The sequence below is a fragment of the Microtus oregoni genome, unplaced genomic scaffold (assembly GCF_018167655.1).
Source record: "Microtus oregoni isolate MIOR12 unplaced genomic scaffold, Mior012 000004F_ref0000308, whole genome shotgun sequence".
NCBI classification, from domain to species: Eukaryota; Metazoa; Chordata; class Mammalia; order Rodentia; family Cricetidae; genus Microtus; species Microtus oregoni.
This window is the reverse complement of record NW_024543063.1, coordinates 18,267,091-18,285,228: the sequence shown is the minus strand read 5'-3', so window position 1 is coordinate 18,285,228 and position 18,138 is coordinate 18,267,091. Positions and strand designations below refer to the sequence as shown.

Here is an 18,138-nt window from a genome sequence, read left to right as displayed (position 1 = left end):
TGAAGCTTAGCCCTCCCAAGGCTGAATTCATCAGAGCTCCTCCTGCCATAAAGATACACACAGAGAGAGACAGAGACAGACAGAGAGACAAAGACAGAGAGATCCTTAACACAGCATGAGTTTGTCCTCTGGAAATAATTGGAAGGTATCCAGGAAAAGAATTACTGAAGATAAGCACTTCAGCAAATGCTCCATGAAACCTGATGCTGGGTCTGTGGAGTTTCTGTTTAAAACAACAGCAACAAAAATATCTCAATCAAGTGTGTGTGTGTGGTGTGTGGTGTGTGTGTGTGTGTGTGTGTGTGTGTGGTGTGTGTGTGTGTGTGGTGTGTGTGTGTGTGTGTGTGGTGTGTGTGTGTGTGTGGTGTGTGTGTGTGTGGTGTGTGTGTGGTGTGTGTGTGTGGTGTGTGGTGTGTGTGTGGTGTGTGGTGTGTGTGTGTGTGTGTGCATGGGAGTGTGTGTGTGGTGTGTGTGTGCATGGGTGTGTGTGTGTGGTGTGTGTGTGCATGGGTGTGTGTGTGTGGTGTGTGTGTGCATGGGTGTGTGTGTGTGTGTGCATGGGTGTGTGGGTGTGTGTGTGTAAAATCAAATTTAACTAAGGCAATAAATTAATTTTTATATTCCAATGGTAGAAAAATAATCTGACCCCTATCTGGAAGCTAGGAGAAATACAAGTTTCTCATTTCTCATTTTGGGATGATGCCAGGGGGCAGTAGATGGGAGAGGGGAGGAGGCTAAAAGAGCAGTTTTTCTTTTTACTCTTGTTTTTTTTTAAATTGTATAACACATATTGTCATGCTTAGACCTCCCTAAAAAAATAAAACAAATCACTTAGCCTCTGGCTCCAGGCCTCCATCTGCTGTAAGACAGATGTCATGGAAACTGCGCCTAGGCCAAAAGCAGGGGATCGGGGAGCTGAGAAAATGGTTTCCATGGCTCCAGAAAGGGACCTTGGTCTCTACACAGAGACATTTGTCAAATGTCAGCTTGTTTCCCTGGCTGAGGAGCCTTCCCACTCCATTTCAGCTAATGCCTATTAATATCGTGCCCAACCTTCAAAGCCCGGCTTAGCTGTGCCACTGGCACCTAGTGGATGGAAACTGAACAGGCAGGAGACCCTATGCCTTCTCCTGTGCCCCGGCAAGCAGGAGTCCCTATGCCTTCTCCTGTGCCCTGAACAGGCAGGAGACCCTATGCCTTCTCCTGTGCCCTGAACAGGCAGGAGACTCTATGTCTTCTCCTGTGCCCCAGCAAGCAGGAGTCCCTATGCCTTCTCCTGTGCCCTGAACAGGCAGGAGACCCTATGCCTTCTCCTGTTCCCCGGCAAGCAGGAGTCCCTATGCCTTCTCCTGTGCCCTGAACAGGCAGGAGACCCTATGCCTTCTCCTGTGCCCCGGCAAGCAGGAGACCCTATGCCTTCTCCTGTGCCCTGAACAGGCAGGAGACCCTATGCCTTCTCCTGTGCCCCGGCAAGCAGGAGACCCTATGCCTTCTCCTGTGCCCTGAACAGGCAGGAGACCCTATGTCTTCTCCTGTGCCCTGGCAAGCAGGAGACCCTATGCCTTCTCCTGTGCCCTGAGCAGGCAGGAGATCCTATGCCTTCTCCTGTGCCCTGAACAGCAAAGAGTCCCAAGCATGGGCTGAGCAAACTCTGAAGAAGCCTGGCTGGGTGCTGGCCTGGCCTGGGTGCTGTTTTGTTAGGATGCTGGCCTGGCCTGGGTGCTGTTTTGGTAGGACGCTGGCCTGGCCTGGGTGCTGTTTTGGTAGGTACAGGTCATTAGCCTCTCTCTTACAAGGTTTAGTTTCATCATTCCAATTCAAAATTCCCATTTTCTCAAAAAAATGCATTCCTCTGTGGTGCAGCCACTGTAATAAATACCTTTAAATAACAGGAATAAACTCGCGATGTCCAATGGATAAAAATAAGAAGTGTGAAAGCTGAAGGTAATAAGGGGCTAATTAAGAAGAGGAAAATGACTATTGGGAGTTGGAGGGGACAGATAAGGGCAATAAAAGGCAAATAATACTGAAATATGTATTTGCAGAGAAGGGTATGATGGAACTCATTATAATATATACTTAATACATGCTATTAAAAAGCCATTTTTAAAATCCCCCTCTTTACCCGAGTCTCCCTCTGACTAATATCCTGTTCTCCAGCCTGACTCTGCCCAGCATCCAGCCTGGCCTCCTCGGTCCTGTCTCAGGGCTGCTACGTTACTGTGTCCCCTGCCAGGAAGTCTGTCCCCTAAACTTTTCAGGGCTTGCTCATCAAGCCTTCAGGTCTCAATGAGATGTCGTCTTTCCCAGGAGGTCTTCTGTACCGTGGATTTAAAGCTACATGCCTCCCCTCCCACCCGATATCCCCACAGTGTTCGCTGCCATCTGACACACCGGTTGTTTTTCTTATCTAAGCTGTTGTCAGCCTCCCAGTAGGATGCAAGCTCTCCAAAAACAGGAGCTGTTTTTACTGTCGCCACCGCACACACCTAAATGTTATTCATCGTGATCGTCCGATGTGATGTCTAAAGTCCTAAGTCTAAACCACTAGACTTCAAGCTGCCTTTGAACAGTTTATACTGCCTAACCCTCAAGCACAAACCCCTTCCCCCAATTATCAATTCCCTATCTGACACTGATCTCTTGTATACATCCCTGGGAACTTCCCTACATATTTCATTTAGTTTTATAGGAACTCAGCTTTCCATTGAATATTCAAGTGAAATGCTTTTAATGTCAGGTTTCTTGTGAAGACCTGAAAGGCGTTCTCAAACCAAATCATCTTCCAGACTTGTGATGCTGCACTGGAAAGACAGAGTTCCTCCGCCATCTTGTGGGAAATTCAGGAACTACAACTACAAAGAGACCGACTACTTCCTGCTTCTACGCATGCGTATAAGAAATGCGCTCTCACTGAAGTCCCTTCCCTATCCCAAAAAAGCACCCCGCCTTATTCCCTGACCAGGCCTCTGTTTTCAAACATTCCTTGGCTAGAAGTGTTTTAAGTTAGTAATTCTCGCTGTCATGGAAAACAAATTTCCTCTTGGCCCAGCAAGCATACCGCCATCCCCCCATCCACCCCCAAATCAGAAAGCCCTGTGAGGAAAAGACATGATTCCAGGAGCAATGTGGAAGCTTGGGGCCCTCCCAAATCAAAGTCTGTGGAGCCTGCTTGAGGCGTCCTATATGTCTTTTCTTCCGATGTCAGACCCCATGTTCTAGGTATAAACGCTCCTAGGAGACGAGACCACCAAGCTAGAGGTAAAGTGACTCTGGCTATCACGGACCACCAGCTAACACGCAGGTCCTTGTTTAGAAGGCAGAGGTGGAAGGTTACAGTTTGCCACTAGAAGGCAAACGGTAGAGGCAGATGAACATGAAGAGGCAGGTCTGTGACACAGGCCAGGGAGCTCCAAACTCGCTTTACCTGAACTACCTTCTGCTCCTCCTAGCTGTGTGTGACACACCTAGACCACACCACGTTCTGGGATCGGGGAGCAAAGAGGGCGGGGAGCAGTTGTGTCGCCTCAGCTGAGCCTGTCTTGACAACAGCCACCTAACGGTGCTGGGAAAGGGCTGTGGACCGAGTGAGCCAGCTTGTTGTAATGAGATGAATCACTTGAAAAGACCCCATTTGTGAGTTATGATGAGGTTCCAGAATCACATTAGCCAAGAGTATAGACTTTTCTCTTTTGCATTATCCATAGAAGAAATGCAAAAGATTACAAATTCTTAAAATTTCAATCTCAAGCCTGTGCGTCTGAATTACCCTCTAGAGGGGAGGGATAAAAACCCACAGTCATAGAGAGCTGTGGCAAGCACAACCCGGGCACCTGAACTAAATAGCTCTCTTCAGCAGCCAGCTATGTGATTTGGGACTCTCCGGTTCCCGTGTCCTACCCTGCGAAGTGGTAAACCAAAGCTGCAAAAAGCAAGTTTGCCGATGCCTCAAAAAGTTCAACACAGGGCTCCCTGCTCCTCCTGGCTCCAGAGACTGTCGCATCTTTGCACCCAATGCCAGCTTTGTCCCTGAGACACGATGGTGCAGGTTGGAATGAATGGATTTGGCAGTATTGGGAGCCTGGTTAACAGGGCTTCCTTCGTGTCTGGCAAAGTGGATATTGCTGCCATGGGTGACCCCTTCATTGACCTTGGTTATGTGATATTCATGTTCCAGGATGACTCCAGTGGGACTCTACCCATGGCAAGTACAATTGCACAGTCAAAGCTGAGAACAGGAAGCTTGCTGCCAATGGGAAGACCGTTACCATCTTCCAGGAGCAAGATCCAGCCAACAGCAAATGGGGTGATGCTGAGTATGTAGTGAAGTCTGCTGGTGTCTTCGCCACCATGGAGAAGGGACTAGGGCCCACTTGAAGGTTGGGACCAAAAGATCCATCATATTTGCCCCTTCTGCTGATGCCCCCATGTTGATGATATGAATCATAAGAAGTATGACAGCCCACTAGAGATTGTCAGCAAGGCTCCCTGCATCACTAACCGCTCAGCCCCCTTGACCAATGTCATCCATGACAACTTGGGCATTGTGGAAGGACTCATGACCATCGTTCACACCGTCACTGCCACCCAAGAAGCCTGGGGATGCCCCCCCACCCCGGGAAGCTGTGGTGTGATGGCTGTGAGGCCACCTGGAACATCATCCCTGCATCCACTGATACTACCAAGGCTGTGGGCAAGGTCATCCGGTACTAGATGAGAAGTTCACTGACATGGCCTTCCATGTTCCTACCCCCAATGTGTCTGTCATGGATCTGACCTGAAGAAAGCTGCCAAGTGTGATGACATCAAGAAAGTGGTGACATAGGCATCAAGGGCCCTCTAAAGGGATTCCTGGGCTAGACTAAGGACCAGGTTGTCACCTGTGACTTTAACAGTGGCATCTACTCTTCCACTGGTGATGCTGGGGCTGGCATTGCTCTCACTGACATCTCTGGAAAGGTCATTTCCTGGCATGGCAAGGAATATGGCTACAGCAACAGAGTTGTGGACCTCATGGCCTACATGGCCTCCAAAGAGTAAGAAGCTCTGACCACCCACCCCAGAAAGGACACAAGAGCAAGAGAGAGGCCCTCAACTGCTGAGGAAAGTACCTGTCCCAACTCGACCCTGGATGCTGAGCATCTACCTCACAGTGCCCATACTATAGTATCTATTCATTTCATTCATTCATTTACGGCCTGGCAATGCTTAAGCATGCAGGGCAGTCCATTTATGGTGGTTCTCCGGTTGTTCCTATCCTGGGCAGTCCTAGATGCTTATGTTATTGTCATAACCAAGGTTCCACAGTCTCGCTTTATGCTGTCTATCCAGTGTTTTTTTTTTAAATAGTATCTATAGTGCAGTTTAAAAGTAGGTTCATCCACAGTGTTCAAAAATTGAGTTCATCAAGAAATTGGTCATCAAAAGAACAAATAATCCAATTAAAAAATGAAGTACAGACCTAATCAGAGAACTCTCAACAGAGGAATCTAAAATGACTGAAAGACACTTAAGGAAATGCTCAACAGCCTTAGTCATCAGAGAAATGAACATCAAAACAACTCTGAGATTCCATCTTACACCTGTAAAAATGGCCAAGATTAAAAACATTGATAACAACTTATGCTGGAGAGGTTGTGGGGTAAAGGAACACTCCTGCATTGCTGGTGGGAGTGCAAGTCAGTGTGGCAATTTCTCAGAAAATTAGGAAACAACCTTCCTCAAAACCCAGCAATACCACTTTTGGGTATATATCCAAAGGATGCTCAATCATGCCACGAGGTCATGTGCTCAACTATGTTCATAGCAGCATTGTTTGTCATAGCCAGAACCCGGCAACAACCTAAATGCCCCTCAAGCAAAGGATGGATAAAAAAAAAAAATGTGGTACATTTATACAATGGAGTACCACACAGCAGAAAAAAAATAATGACATCTTGAAATTTGCAAGCAAATAGATGGAGCTAAAAAACATCTTTTTGAGTGACGTAAGTCAGACACAGAAAGACAATTATCACATATATTCACTCATAAGTGGTTTTTAAACATAAAGCAAAGAAAACCAGCCTACAAATCACAATCCCAGAGAACAGAGACAACAATGGGACCCTAAGAGAGACATACATGGATCTAATCTACATGGGAAGTAGAAAAAGACAAGATCTCCTGAGTAAATTGGGAGCATGGGGACCTTGAGAGAGGTTGAAGGGAAGGGGAGAGGCAGAGGGAGCAGAGAAAAATGTAGAGCCCCATAAAAATCAATAAAAAATTAAATAAATAAAAGTTAAATGAAAAAATTGATTTCAATAGACTTTGTGAGCTAATTGGTGCAACTCTGTTGATTAATGGAGCACAGAAAGGAAAAGAATAATAATGAATTGACAAAGGAAGGAGACTCATAGCTTTCCTTCTAAATCACCTCCACCTCCATCCTGACCAGTTACTCTCAATGGCAGCTTCTTTCTCTGGAGTTAAGAAATATAGTCTCTAAAATATACCCCCCCCCCCACACACACACACACATACACTCTCTCTCTCTCTCTCAGTGTAAAAGAATGACTGCTTTTTCTTCCCATTTTAATCAATGTGGACCATTCCAAATGCTCCAAAGCCAGGAAAAGCCATGTATCCAATGAATGAAGAAGCTGAACACCATGGGAATGACAATTAACAGGACACAGCCATTTGCCAAAAATATGACCTATGAGGCAGAGGACCATGTCATGATGCTCCGCTTGTGGTTTTTATTTGGCTGTGCTGGAACTGGCCACGTAGTTTTCTTTGAAGAAAAACATCCAGCTACTCTGGGTATGAGTGAGGGAAAGCGAAGGGGAAGAAGGCGCTGCCCACAAGGGCAGGAAGCGGGGAATTCCTTCAACTCAGAAAACTGGAAATTCTGAGCGGAAGTAACCTACTTGCCCCCAGCAAACCAAAACAAACAAAAACAAGAGATAACAGATAGTAAGACTCCCAAGCTCTGATTTTTCTAGAAGAGAGTCAAGAGGATTGTAACTTTAAAGGAGTTGGACCATGGGTGTCTACACACAGAGCCCTTGCTTCTGCAGATGTGCACATCTAGATCCTGCAGATGTGCATGATCCAGGATGAAAACACTAGGGCTATAGAGTAGAGATCAAAATGCCTCTCCAGATTAAGTCCTTCCTGTGAGAAGATGCATCTGTGAGGCCTGGACAAGAAGCATAAGGCACAGCAGTGATGCTCAATGTACAAACCGTCTCCGTTGGTGAACGTGTTAGAGCGCCTTCACACACAAGTCAATAAAAACAGAATGGGGTGTTCTCCATTGCAGACCATAGGACAGTTGGGCATCTTAAAGAACTGAATCTCAAACAGGGAACTGACTTGAGTCACTAAGTCAATAAGTAATGTAGAAAGCGGGAGCAGAGAGCAGTGGATAGAATTCTCACCAAGTATACAAGAGACCCTGGGGTGGATTCCCAGCACCGCAGAAACCAGACATGACAGCACATTTCTATAATGCCAGAAGACAAAGGGGCAGGAGAATCAGACTTTCGAGCTCTCCTTGGCTACAAGGCAAGCCAAAGGCCAGCCTGGTAAATATGAGACATCTTTTATGTATATATTTGGTTTTTTCAAGACATGGTTTCTCTGGATAACAGCCCAGAATAGCTCTGTAGACCAGGCTGGCCTCAAACTCACAGAGATCTGCCTGCTTCCACTTCCCAAGTACTGGGATTAAAGGTGTGTGCCCGTAAATGGGATGTCTTTTTAAAAATAAATAAATAAATAAATAGCTCCAAACAGAAGATTGGCTATGTGTGTCTAATTCCTCTTTCACCTGAGTTTTCAGTAAAATGACAGGAAGAAATGTTAATAAAGATACAAACCCTCTAAAAGAAAATAAGGATGGAGAGGCTATCACTTGTGAATCTTCAAAAATAACTAGAAGACAAGGTAGGGAGAGGATTAAAGGAAAGCAGGAAGTGGAAGAGGGGGAGGAGAAAGAGGAGGAGAAGGAAGAGAAGTCTCCGAAGAGGACATTCTAGTCTGGTGTCTCCATGAAAGGGGATACATTTCAGGACCAGTCTGCCAGCTCTGCAGTGAGATTCAGCTCTCAGGAGCAAGGTGGGTAGTGATGGCAAAGAAATGGAGCCCTGGGCATTTCCTGTTCTCCACCTGAATCTCTTCAGAACACCCACGAGCACTCATCCTCCTGCCTCAGTCTCCTCTGTGAGTGTTCTCCTCAAATCACATAGAGCAATTGGAAGCATCTCCACTTTCTGTCCTTCAGGATTCCCACACACATACAAGGTCACATAGCCAACAGACCGCATCCCTACACATGACCTCATCACCTCACACTTCCCATGTGCAAGGGCACACAATCATTTCAGGATAGATGGAGTCATTTTTTAGTGGCTCAGGCCAGTGTAAAAAAAAAAAACAGTTTTTTTAAACCTCTAATAATTGTGTCCATAAAACAAAAACAAGATGTGATATCAAGGGAGCATACAAAGAGGAGCCCCTCTGACATTAAACAGCTATCAGAAATGTTCAAAGACTACAAAGGGAAAATCATTTAAATAATTAAATTAAAATAGAATCCAGATCATTCAAAACATAGATGGAGGGGAGAAAGCTAAGAGACAGAAAGGACAGAGAGCTAGAAAACCATTCTGTAGACTCAAGAGGAGGCTGAGAACTTAGAACAGGAAGGCAAAGACGTGATTAACAACATGACACAAGACAGTGAGAATTCTGAGGTGCCTCAGGACCCCGAGGACTCAGGTCATGGGGAAGTTGGCACAAAAGGGAAAGTTTCCACCCAGCCTTGAAGAATGCACAAGGTTCTGATCAAGGGGAAGAGGCAAGACTATCGAGGTGCACAGCACAGCATCAAGGAGCACAGCACAGCATCAAGTCAAAGAGCTGGACCAGGAGACAGCATTGTTTGTTCTGTGGGAATGGCGTGGCGTCAGATTTAAACACCAGCTTTTCCAGCCATTAACTAGTCTGAGCTCCATCATACTCGCCACCGCCTCACAGTTCCCCTTTATGGACCAGGACCCTGAGCCTGGAGGAGAGGACTTACTGCTGTGTCACACAACCAGCAGGCCTAGAACAGAATTCATGGTATCTTCAGACTCTCTGTGCCCACGTACTCATCTGACTGGAACTGATGGTCCTCAGGAGGAAAAAAGAGGACTCTGATTAGACAGGTCAAAACATGTAACACGGTTACATGTTCAAAAGCTTCAAATACAGGATTAGAGAGATGGCTCGGAAGTTAAGGGCCCTTGCTACCCTTGCAGAGGACCCAGGTTCAGTTCCCAACACTAGCAACCAACAGTGCTCACAACCATTTGTAGCCCCAGTCCCAGGGCACCCAACCTTCTCTTCTGGGCTCTGAGGGTGCTTCATGCATGTGGTACACAGACACTCACACATAAGATGAAATCTTTTCTTTAGAGCCTCGACTATCATGTAATGGAGTTTTAGGCATGCCACTAAGGCAATGGGACGCTATGGGAGGTTTGTGAGAAGTGAAAGGCTTCTGTGGAAGGTTGAGCTGGCAGCAGTTGGGCAGTCTGGGGAAGAATAAAAGGCCTCTTCACGCTTCTGCATGAAGTCAGGTCTCCATGTGGTTGTGAACCCAAGCATATCTCAGTAGGGACTTGGGGGACTCATTTCATCCATTTTTGCACTTTAGTAATAATATACACCCCAGAGGTAGTAACTGCACTGCCCATGCTCTCCCCCGGGATCCATTTTTACCACTGGTATATAGCTGGCTTTGTTTGTGGGGCTTTGATTCTAATGAGAGCACTTGAGGCTTTTCTTCAGAGGCTGGGCCTCCTGTTCCCTGGGGTGGGCTTATTTCTAAAAGCAAGGTAAGGAAATTGAGGTTCTTTGAACTCCAACCCCATGAGAGATGGGAATAACAGTCCCCTCCACAGCCTGGAGTCAGGCATCTCTGCATCAGGGTTTACACTCCAGAGCATTTGCAGGCTTGAGCAGAAGCGCCCTTTTGTGGGCACTACCTAGTGTATGCTGCCACCGCCGCTGCTGGCTCTGTTTCTCCATATATCCTTTGCACCCACATCTTCAGGTCAGCATTCTTGTTTGAGGACTTGAGTGAAGGAAGAGAGGGAAGAGGTGGTCAAAGCAGGGTGTGATGCAATGCAAAGCACCTTCAGGTCACAGTCCTTTACCAACCCATGGGTATGGCCGTCTTCTCAGGGGGACACCCCGGTATTGCTGGCAGATGTCTAGGCTGGTTCCACATCTTGGATGTTGTTCTCTATCTTGGCTGCAGTGAACATGGATGTGCAGGCACTTCTGAAAGCTGACTTAGAACCCTTCTAATATATACTCAAGAATGGTATAGTTGGAACATATAGCATTTTTTTTTTTTGGTTTTTGAAAAATACACGCTGATTTCCACAGTGGGTGATCCACTCTATACTTTTGCTCCCTCTTTCCCCACATTCTCGCCAGCATTTTTTTTGGGGGGGGGGGGGGCATTGTCGTTCTTAATGATATCCAATCTGACTGGGGTGTGGTCTTGCTTAGTTGGGTTTTCAAAGTTCATCAGTGCTGTGGCATGTGTAAGTGTCTAATTTTCTTATTGGCTAAGTGATATCTCTTTGTATGGATATACTGCATTTTGTTTACCTATCAAAAAATAAATAAAATAGTCTGGACACTTGCTAGGCATTTGAACTGTTTTTACTCTGGGGCTATTTTGAATAATGCTGATGCAAACATTAACGTCCATATTTTTGTGTGAGGTACATTTTCATCTCTCAGAAGAATGACTCTATCACCCCATCCCAACTCCAAAGGCTCATATGCTGAAGTCTTGGTCCCTAGTGCAGGGTTCAGAGGTTGTGTTTTCAAGAAGTCATTAGATCATGAAGGTGCTGACCAACCTAATCGATGGATTAATTAAGTAATGATTTTATAATTGATCACTACAGGTTTTGATGGGAAGTGTGGAAGGTGGAGCCTGAATGGAGGAAGTGGGTCACTGGGATGTACTGTTGAGGGGTACATGCTTTTCTTCTTAAAAGATTATCATCGACTCACGGGCACTTGCTAAGTAGGCCAGGCAGGCACTGAACCCACAGAGCTCCACCTGCCTTTGCCTCCTGAGTGCTGGCATTAAAGGTGTGCCCCCTATGTCCAGCCTATTTTGTTTTGTTTTTTGAGGGACAGTCTTTGTCGGGCTCACACAGATTCCGTTGGCTTTGAGGATCTTTGTGAACTTCCTTTGTTTCCCCTCCTGTTTCTGGAGTCTCATGAGTGGCGGCTTCTTCTGGTAGTGTATGTCCTGTCCTCGGCCTCTTCCTCTCTGTACATCTCTGCGTGAGGTAAGCAGCCTCCCCCACCACATCCTTGGGCCACCGTGACAGGACTTGCCTCAGGCCAAAAGCAATGGGGCCAGGGGGGGACGACGGCTGAAACCTCTGTCAACATGAGCCCAAGCAGACCTTCAATCCTCTGAAGTTGCTTCCCTTGAGTATTTTGTCACATTTGATAAAAACAGTGCCTTGCGGTTATTTCAGTTAGAAGATGTCACAAATATGAATAACAAAATGGCATGTCTTTCCCAAAGACCACACCAGCAGCTGAGTGGAATTTTGCCGGTGGGAGCTGATTTTTCAACAGTGTATGGACTCATGAGGCTTATGGGAAAGTAAACTCGCCAGCTGTAAGAATTCTCTTTCCCACAGAGCAGAGAACTCCAGGATCTGCCGCTTAACCGGATTGCTCTCGTCTGCAGAGCCCGGTGCTTCCCACACAGCATCAGCAGCACAAGGCTGCATTGATACACCTCCATAGACTTCCTGTCTGGTCCCTGCATCTGCCTCAGAGGGCTCTAACTTAATTAGATCAAAATGTAAGCTGAGCCTTTCCTTTCCTCCCTTCAACTGAAATGAGAATTGAAGAAGAAGAAGAAGAAGAAGAAGAAGAAGAAGAAGAAGAAGAAGAAGAAGAAGAAGAAGAAGAAAAAAAAAAAAAAGAAAAGAAAAAGAAAAAGAAGCACCATCCTGACCCAAGCATGTTTTGGGAAACTCGAAGGAGACAAATGTAGCTCGCTGGGAGCAATTTTCTTGTTCTGCCCTGAACTTTGAAGCATCCTTCTAGCTTCGCAAATCATGGCACAGTAAACCCCTTCAAGGTAGAGTGGTTCTGAGCAGTTTTGCTACCAGCTTAGAGAAGTCACCAGGGAAGAGTGATGGGAGAGGACTGTCCCCAGATCTCTTGGCATTTCAAGAGCCATGGCATTTCAAGAACATCCTTTCTCAGATCTCAGTAGAAGGTGTACATCCTGTGGAGGCTGCTATACCATTCTTGGATATCTACCTGAAGGGTTCTTAGTCAGCTTTCAGAAGTGCCTGCACATCCATGCTCACTGCAGCCATGATTTAGAACAACATCCAAGATGTGGAACCAGCCTAGACATCTGCCAACAATACCGGGGTGTCTCCTGATAAGATGGCAATACCCATGAGTTGGTAAAGGGTGAGGAGATGAACCACTCTGGATGGTTTCGGGGAACAGCTTCTGCTTTATTGCATGTAAACAACTATTTACCTAGTGGAAGCCTATTGACTGTGATTGATTACCTTGGACTGCACAGCGTGTGCTAACACCACCAGGGTCTCTATGTGGAATAATGTTCTGGCTTCTGGGAATACTCGGGAGCACAGCATGCCGTGCTTCTTATTTCAAAGCCCAGTGTGCTAGATAGGCTGGCCACCAGGTCGTGCCTGCTTTTTCTCCTACAGACATTCACCAACAGATAAATGTGTTTGTGTGTGTGTACGTGTGTGTGTATGGGGGGGAGGGAGGGAGGGAGGAAAAGAGGGAGGAAGAGAGGGAGGGAGGGAGGGAGGGAGAGATAAAAGAAAAAGACCATGGTGGGTAGAAAGAGGCCTACAGGGAGAGGCGAACAAGGGAGAGTAGTGGAATGTATATATCATTAAAGTGGAGATGGGCATAATCTGGAGAGAACCAACTAGAGAGCGATATAGAGAGGGAGGTAGTTTGGGCATGACTAGGAACAATGCATATTGGAAAGAAGGGGCTGAGTGGGAACGAGAATGAGCTGAGAGAGCAATGGGGGTAAATATGATGTAAATACATTATGTACATGTGTGAAAATGCCATAATGAAACACATTATTATGTGAAATTGATATATACTGATAATATATTTTAAGTATATAATGATATATACATATGTTAAAGTATGAAGATGAAACCTAATATTTGTGTGCTAACCAAAAAGGAAAAACTAAAAATAAAGTTTGAAGATAAAGTCTATTTTCTAAACAGAAAGAAACAAAGAAGACTTGCTGGGCAGGCAAGGTAGCTCAGGGAGTAAAGCCAGCCTCCACATGGTGGGAGGAGAGAAGCTACCCTCAGGAGCTGCCTTGGAGCCTCTATGTTGCCAGAATGTGAATCTACGTGCACATGCACAGACATACAATGTTTGAAAACTCCTTTCAAGGAGGAAGCCAATCATAAATGATAATATTACATATGTGTATTAAATATCCGGAATAAGTAAATCCAGAAAAAGTAAATCAGGAGTCTCTAGGGATGAGGAAAGGGAGCAGGAAACGGTTGCTAATGAGTACGGGAAAATGTTAAAATTAGATGTCAGACTGTTTGCACACATCTCCTAATGTTAGGCATGAACTTTAAGCTGTAAGTGGGTGAATTATATCTCAGTGAGATTATTTTTTATAAGGCATAATTCAATTTATGTTTTTGGAAAGGTCACCCTGGCAGTAGTGTGGGAAAAAGTCTGAGAAGTATTTTTTAAAAAAACGAACACAGAAGGGCCAGTGTGAAGGCTACCCTAAAGGTCAAGGTATCTGTTGACAGACAAGACCAGAGAGGTGTGGAAGGAGGAAACTGTCTGAGGAAGGCCAAGGTGTCACACCCCGGTCTTGGTGCCTGGTTGGCTCCTGAGTACCGACCAGTACATCATGAAACCAGCAAAGCTCCTGACTGGACATGAGGCTTCATTCCTTATACTGAAGCAGAAAGCAAGGAGACCAAGCTTGTTTTGATGAAAGGACAGCTTGAGACTGAGGCTGAGATTCCAAGTTTTGATGGATGACCAGAGGAGGACAAGCAGCATGGGAACTGGTGGAGAAAAGCCAAGCCATGTTCAGAAGAAAGCAAGGGAGACCTCCCAAAGAAAAGCCGTGCTCGGGAGCAGAGCTGACTCAAGGGCACAGAGGCCATCTTCAAACCTTGGATCTGCTGACATAGTGTCCCTGGGGTCCCATCTGAGAGCTGCCTCCTTAGAGTGATGGGGCCAGAAGCCACCCACACTCTCATGAAGAATAAAGTCAAGAAACAGAGGTGAGTCCTTTGAGTCAGATTCCACAAACACACACAGAACACTTACATCTGGGATCCACAAGACTGGATCAGCAAAGTAAGTGGGGACTGCAACCAAGGAAATGCCTCATTCTACGAAAGGCCCTAGAATCAACTTGGATGCCACTGCATGCAAGCAAAACCACATTTCCTTAGTTGGCTTAAGAACAGATAAATTTGGGGGCCACTCAGTTGAGTAAAATGTGATCAGCCTCCCACTAGCTTGCTGAAGGTAACACTTTTGATGGGAGTTACGATAAATGTTGCCTAGGTTACCTGACAGAAACTTGTAGGCCACTTTTGCTAAGAGTTCCTCTCTAAAGCCAACACATATCTGATGGATGACTGGAATAGGGTCCAAGGCACGGCCTGTTAGCTTCCTTTTTTAAATTTATTAATTAAGTTTTTTCATTTATTTTTACATCCCGACCACAGCTTTCCCTCCCCCCTCACATATCCTCCCCCACTTCCCCTCTGACCTAGCTTCCCAATCCACCCTTCCTCCACCTCTGTTCAGAAAGGGGCTGATCTCCCATGGGTTCCAACAATGTATAGCCTATCAAATTGAGGTAGGACTAAGCTCCTCCCTTGTATTAAGGCTGGGCAAGAAGACCCAGTATGAGGAATAGGTTCCCAAAAGCTAGCCAAAACATTAGGGACTAAACCTGCTCCCACGGCTAAGGGTTTCACAAGTAGACCAAGCCACACAACCGTTACACATGCAAGAGCCTAGGCCTGTCCCATGCAGGCTTCCAAGCTATCGGTTCATAGTCTGTGGGCTCCCAGAAGCAGACCAGTTGCTTCTGTGGGTTCCATTATGGATGACCTTGACCCTGCTGACTCAAACAATCCTTTCCCCCTCTCAACAGGATTAACCAGGTTTGGATCAATGCTTAGCTGTGTATTCCATCAGTCAATGTGTTTCCATCAGTCAATGGACAAAGGCTCTCCAATGACAACTGGGATAGTTACCAATTTGATTATAGAAAATGGCCAGTTCAGGCTACCTACCCACTATTGCTAGGAGTCTTAGCTGAGATCATCCTTGTAGATTCATGGGACATTCCTTTGCTACCTGACCCTGAAATCACCCCCCCCCCCATCAAGACATCTTTTTCATTACTCTCCCCTTCCATTCACTCCTCAAATGGGACCCTCATGTTGCCATCCCCTCCTGCCCCCGGTCTACCCAGGAGAACTATTTCCCCTTCCCAGGGAAATCCATACATCCCTTTTGGGCCGTCCTCATTACCTAGTCTCTCTGGGATTGTAACATGGTTATCCTTTATGTTACAGCTAATATCCACTCATGAATAAGTACATACCATGTTTGTCTTTCGGGGTCTTCATTACCTCACTCAGGATACTTTTTCTAGTTCCATTCATTTGACTGCAAATTCCATGATGTCATTGCTTTTAACAGCTGAGTAATATTCCAATGTATCCATTCTTCAATTGAGGGGCATCTAGGTTGTTTTCAGGTTCTGGCTATTACAAATAATGCTGCTATGAACATAGCTGAGAAGGTGTACTTGTAGTATGATTGAACATGCTGTGGGTATACGCCCAAGATTGGTATAGCTGGGTGAAGCACAATTAATAAAAGCTGAGGGTCAAAAATTAGTGTTCAATCTGAAGATCTGAAAAGCAAAACAGTCATTGACTCTTACCTCAATCTCTGACCAAAATGGTGATCCTGCCTCCCAGAATCTCAGAATGAGACCGTGTCTGAGAGCTGTCTCACCCCGTTTTACATAACTCTCTAGGGCAGGGATTAAAGGCATGCAACACCCAATTTCTATGGCAATTAGTGTGGCTACTGGGATTAAAGGTGTGTGCTACCATAACCTGGTCTGTAAGACTGACCAGTGGGACTGTTTTACTCTCAGATCTTCAGGAAGCCTTTATTTATTAAAATACAATTGAAATGCCACTACATCTTGGTCTTGAGGTAGATTGAGATTTGATTCCCAATTTTCTGAGAAACCACCATATTGATTTTTTTTTACATTTATTTATTTATTTATTATGTATACAATATTCTGTCTGTGTGTATGTCTGCAGGCCAGAAGAGGGCATCAGACCTCATTCCAGATGGTTGTGAGCCACCATGTGGTTGCCGGGAATTGAACTCAGGACCTTTGGAAGAGCAGGCAATGCTCTTAACCACTGAGCCATCTCTCCAGCCCCCCACCATATTGATTTTTAAAGAGGTTTGTACTCTTTAAAAATTCTGAGAAATCACCAGCAGTAAAGGAGTGTTCCGTTTGCTCCACATCTTCTCCAGCATGAGCTGTCATTAAGTGTTTTTGATCTTAGCCATTCTGACTAGGTGTAAGATGGAATCTCAGAGTCATTTTAATTTGCATTTCCCTGATGGCTAAAGATGTTGAACAATTCTTTAAGTGTATCTCAGCCATTTGAGATTCTCTGTTTAAATCTATACCCCATTTTTTGTTTGGTTTTTTGATATCAAGTTTCTTGAGTTCCTTATATATTTTGGAGATAAACCTCTGTCAGATGTAAAGTTGGTGAAGATCTTTTCCCATTCTGTAGGCTACTGTTTTGTCTTATTGACAATATCCTTTGCCTTACGGAAGTGTTTCAGATTCATGAGGTCTCATTTATTGTCTATCTCGGTGCCTGTGCTACAGCCTTCACAATAGCCACAAATAATAGAGAATATCTTGTGGTAACTCTGTTTCTTTCATGTCTGTTCCCTTCCTCTTCCTGCTAACTTGGCTCATATTTTACTCAGCTTAGTATGTAGATATAGTGACCATCTTTTAAATAGTATTTCATGTAAGAATGTAATACAATGAACTTGGCCTAGAGTCCTTTGAAGCTGCCATGCTTCTTCCTATAATTGTGTTCTTTCCACTGTCCCTCCCTTACTCAGCAAGGATCAATACAAGCAACAAAACCCTAAAACCAAAAAATGTCGGGGAAAAAAGTAGAGAAACCTATGCCCTGTAACACATCGTCTGTGAACGGCAAGTCCAAACTGGAAAAGATGGCCAGTGTGGGGAGATCTTCCCTTTAGCTTCCCCTTTGCTGGATAGAAAAGAATTCATAGGAAGAAAAAACTGTGAAGTACTGTGGAAAGCTGTAACTGTGGGTTGTCCCCTTCCTGCTCAGGAAACTCTCCAGAAAGAAAATCTGTTCCTACACATTTGCAACACCCACAGAGTCATATTAGAGAGGAAGTTTCTATGAAGGGCATCCCTGAGGAAGTCTGCAAGCTGGGATCTTTTTATTTGATAACAAAACCCACATGGGAAGAAAACCCTTTCTTCACAAGAAACTGAAGACTGATAGGAAAAGGAATCACCAATGGGAGCTACTGCCTCTGAATGAGTCCTAAAGTCAGTATGATTCCCAAGGTGTCACTAGGTAAAAACACTAGATGGAGAAAGGCTAGCTGAAAATCTCACACAACACTGAATGAAGAGACGTATGCACTATATATGAACTCACTCACCAGCTCCATACACTGTCTCTGGAGGCCACACATCATGTTAAGGCACAGGTTTTACTGAGGTAATTCTGAATGGACAGGCCCTTGGTTTACATGTGGAAGGAAATAGTGAAGGGGGGCTGTGTTAGGAGGGGTGGAGAAGAGTAGAGGGTGAACATAATAAAAATCCATTGCATGAAATTCCTAAAGAATTATAAATATTTTAGAAAGTAATCTGAAATAGGATGTTTTTGTGACATATCAGAACGAAAACATCACTAAAACTAAGATACAGAT

General features: G+C 45.1%; 1 pseudogene; it reads left to right on the top strand.

Moving 5' to 3' along the window:
* Positions 1-4,039: 4,039 nt before the first annotated feature.
* LOC121447493 lies at positions 4,040-5,040 on the top strand (annotated as a pseudogene).
* The last annotated feature ends 13,098 nt before the right edge of the window (positions 5,041-18,138 follow it).